The sequence below is a fragment of the Chenopodium album genome, chromosome 17 (assembly GCF_948465745.1).
Source record: "Chenopodium album chromosome 17, dcCheAlbu1.1, whole genome shotgun sequence".
Taxonomy (NCBI): Eukaryota; Viridiplantae; Streptophyta; class Magnoliopsida; order Caryophyllales; family Amaranthaceae; genus Chenopodium; species Chenopodium album.
In genome coordinates, this window is record NC_137850.1 from 43565894 (window position 1) to 43570350 (window position 4457).

The 4457-nt window shown below is 33.8% G+C and overlaps 1 pseudogene; it reads left to right on the top strand.

Moving 5' to 3' along the window:
* The first annotated feature begins 1872 nt into the window (after positions 1–1872).
* Positions 1873–4019, top strand: LOC145588092 (putative galacturonosyltransferase-like 1 pseudogene; annotated as a pseudogene).
* The last annotated feature ends 438 nt before the right edge of the window (positions 4020–4457 follow it).

Sequence of the window (4457 nt, forward strand, 5' to 3'; positions counted from 1 at the left end):
CATGTACTTTAATTACTTTCTCTCTATACTTTTTTGTATTGCAATGTAAATTTACTTTTTCAATGTACTTTTGCTATTTATGTTTATTAATTCCTGTGATTTTCTACCAAAAGAGACTATCAAAAGGGGACGGAGGGAGTATAAAGTTACTAAATAAGGAAGTGATGCAATTTTAAAAAAACACCCATAAAAGGAAAGTGATGCATTTACGGAGGGAGTACTCCGTATTATAAAGGAAAATGCTATACATAGTCCTTAGGGTTACATATAAGCTTTAAATATATACTACATCCGGTTCGTATTATATGGAACTTTGGTGTATTATTTGTGGGATATAAAAAATTCTAAAGTTGCGTATAATACGAACCGGAGATAGTACTAAAAAATCGTATAAAGTTAGGAAATCAAAAAAATAAATAGATAAAAATGTGACTCTCCAAGGGTAAAAACTAAAAAGTAAAATGTAAAAAAAAATATATATATATATAGAGATAGAATTGTATTCATTCATAGTTAGGACCTTAGGGGTAAAGGTGGAATTATTTAAAAATAACTCAAATGTGGAATTATTTTTAGCGAATGCCTCAAAAGTGAGATTATACCGAATAATTTTTCGTTCGTAGTCTTAAAAATCTAAATACATAGATAACGAATACTCTGTATTTTGCAAATACTCATCAAAGTTTGTAAAGTTGCACCGTCTAAAAGAAAATTGGTGTTAGTAGGCTTGATGAATCGAAGAAAGTCAATAAAAGGAAGCATACTACAAGTCTATAACAATTATAAACATTTCCAAAACCGAGTACGGAACTTCTTTGACTCCAATCAAATAAGGTAATACACATTCCAACATAAAAAAAATTAAGAAAAAACATTTGAACGCGGTAGTACTACACTACTACGGAGTAGGTAAATAACTAAATATACTACTCCGTACTCGTAAATACTCCGTAGCAACTCATTTAAGACAACAGATCTGAAATAATGGAAATACTTATAAATTCTTAAATGGATCTGGTTCACACTAATTTATTGTGGACCACTAATATTAGAGGAACTATGGTTGTTTTATTAATGAAAAAAAAAGTCACTATAATAAAATGAAGGTCACCATGTTGAAAATAAAAGTCATTTTGGTAATATATAGGCTATAAGAGGTTAATTTTTTTAAGGTCAATATTAATAATAAAGGTCACTATGTTAAAATTAAGGTCATAACGTCGTACTTCAAGTTCACAATAGTATTAAACGTTATACAACTTTTAATAAAGGTTACTATGTTAAAAATAAGGTTACTATGCTAAAAATAAAGGTCACTATGTTCAATATAATTTCAGTTGCGTGTGGATAAACCTCGGGTCCACAATAATATTATTGTGAACCAGGTCCACGTAAGTATTTCTGGTAAAAATAATTCTCCGTATTGCCTTTATTCCTTTAAGTTTGTAATAATATTTTATTTTAAGAGTCAAACAATAAACAATTAATTATAATATTGTTTGATCTAACACAATGCATTCTCCATAATATGGAGTATAAATTTTTGATATAAAATCTTATTAAAATTACAGTTTATTTTTTTTTCCTTTTAAATTTAGTGTGTCAAAAGGACGAGTGATGAAAATTAATCCGAAAATCCCTAAAAATGGGACCTGTCGGTGCTCAGTTGGTAAAATAGATTACGCTTTACATACTACGTATGTCCTCTATATGTGTATGTATGACCATGAGGAAGATGGCCCCACATTGAAAAGCCTTGGGAACTTCCAATTACCTCCAATTTCAAAAATGTGAAAGCACCTTCTTATCTCCCCCATATTTTTATTTTACATAATATTAAACTTATTCCTTTGAATTGAATATTTCCCAAACTTGAAGCTTCCTTCTTCCTCCCTTTCAACCAAACACACCCTTAGCTTCTCTCTATCTGGCCATCCATCACTATCCCCTCTTCCTACCTTGGAAAGCTGCTCTCTTACTTGCCAAACTTTCCATTCAAACATAACGTTATTACCCCCTTTAAATCCCTTTAATTCCCAAAATTATAAACTCATTCAATTCAATTATACATCATCTAGAAATGTATCATAATGGTTTCCTTACCACATTTTTCTTAGTCTTTTTGGTATCGGCCAAGGCCGCCTTAGCCGATACCATTGGTCAAAAGTTTAAGGAAGCACCACAATATTACAACGCCCCGAGTTGTCCAAACATTGTGACAACTCATGATAGTAGTTTACAAGATGTGAACCCTTACGGATCCGAGGAGGCCGTGCACGTAGCGATGACACTTGACTTGACATACCTTCGCGGCTCAATGGCCGCGATCTTATCGGTCCTACAACACACGTCGTGTCCACAGAACATCTTCTTTCACTTTGTGATCTCGTCGTCTACACCAACCTCGAATTTACGGGCTACGATTGCAACTTCGTTCCCGTATCTTCATTTCGAACTCTACCCCTTCGATGACGATTCGGTTTCGGGTTTGATCTCGACTTCAATACGGTCAGCACTCGACTGTCCATTAAACTACGCGCGATCGTACCTTGCGAACCTCCTCCCGCTTTGTGTATCCCGAGTCGTGTACCTAGATAGCGATGTCGTTGTTGTCGACGACATCGCTACGCTGTACAATGTCGACTTGGTGGATGATAAAGTATTGGCTGCGCCACAGTATTGCAACGCAAACTTCACTGCTTACTTCACCTCCACTTTTTGGTCCAACCCTTCCTTGTCCGTCACGTTTGCTGACAGAGAGGCGTGTTACTTTAACACGGGGGTAATGGTCATCGACTTGAATCGTTGGCGGGCGGGTGATTATACCCGTCGGATCGAGGATTGGATGGAGCTTCAGAAACAAATGCGGATTTACGACCTCGGTTCTTTACCCCCATTTCTACTTGTTTTTGCCGGAAATATCGTCCCGGTTGATCATAGATGGAACCAACATGGTCTTGGTGGCGATAATTTTCGTGGGCTTTGTCGGGATTTACATCCGGGCCCAGTTAGCCTTCTCCACTGGAGTGGAAAAGGCAAACCATGGGCCCGTCTAGATGCTAATCGCCCTTGCCCTCTAGACGCCCTGTGGGCCCCTTACGACCTCCTCCAAACCCCCTACGCCGCCGCCTTGGAGTCTTAAAGATAAATCAGTAAGTACTCCGTATTACATAAGTCCAGACTCACCGACGGTTCATAAATGGTCAGCTTTTTCCTAATCAATACTAATAATAATATTATAATGCTCTCAAACGACGATCAATGTGGGACCAAGAGTATTATTACTATTACTATTATTATTACTATTATTATTAAATAGCTAGGCTGCCGACACAATATATGGATCTGTAAGTATGTAAGATTCTCTGGCGCTGCATAGTCGGGGGATCATTATTATTTTTTTTGTTACATGAAAAACATGTAGTGTTATTAAAAACAAGTGCTTCAATGTAAATGGGAGATCAAGAAGAACACACAACAGTAAAGAAGATGGAAGATAAAGATGATCAATCAGATGAAGGTGATGATTTGAAGATAAGTTTAATTTACATGTATTTCTGTAATTGTTTTGTTATTTTATTTTATACTATAATATAGTAGTATTATAATATACAAGTACATGGGAGTTAATTAATGAGGGGAATTAGTTAGCTAGAGGAAATGGTGGGGAAAGTAGAAGAGATTTATATATATAGAAAAGCACATGCTTCAAATTTTGTTGTAATAAAATTTTCCATATGGGATGGAAGAGGTATCATATGGCTTTATTCGTTGCATATACTACGAATAATGAAACTTGTACATAAATCATTTTGCTCAATTAATAGAAAATAAATAATAATTGGATGTCTTTATTCATTGTTTTTTACAATACTCTTTTTTTTTTTTTTTATTTTTTTTTTTTTTTTTTTTTTTTATTTTTTTATTTTAGGTTTTCCTAATATACTCTGTTTTTTTATTTTATTTTTACAAAGTTATTTTTATGTTTTTCTAGTACCATGATTTGTTTTTTTAGGAAGAAAATACAAAATTCAATACTACTTGGATGGCTGGATGTATACATGGAAATTGAAAATTGTAACGACCAACGAGTTTATTGTACAATACTACAATATGCCTAGTGTAGTAGTGAGCTCAAAGGTGAAAATGAAAGTAACATAGCATATCAAACACAAATAAATCAATCAATAAATAAATAAATAAGCCCCCCACGGTATGATATTCCATTATTTTTTATTATTTGATTGTATGTTAAAGGTATCTTCTACTACACATACAAGTATTAGAAGTTATTTCGAATTAAATCTACATATTACATGACAAATATTAGCAGTTTCTTAACATCCTTTGTTAAGTATATGATCCCATGCCATTTTTACATTAAAAATAAGGAAAATTTGTTCAAAAGGACCAATTAAGCCAAAAGTTGTTCAAAAGAACCAAATAACACAGTTTGG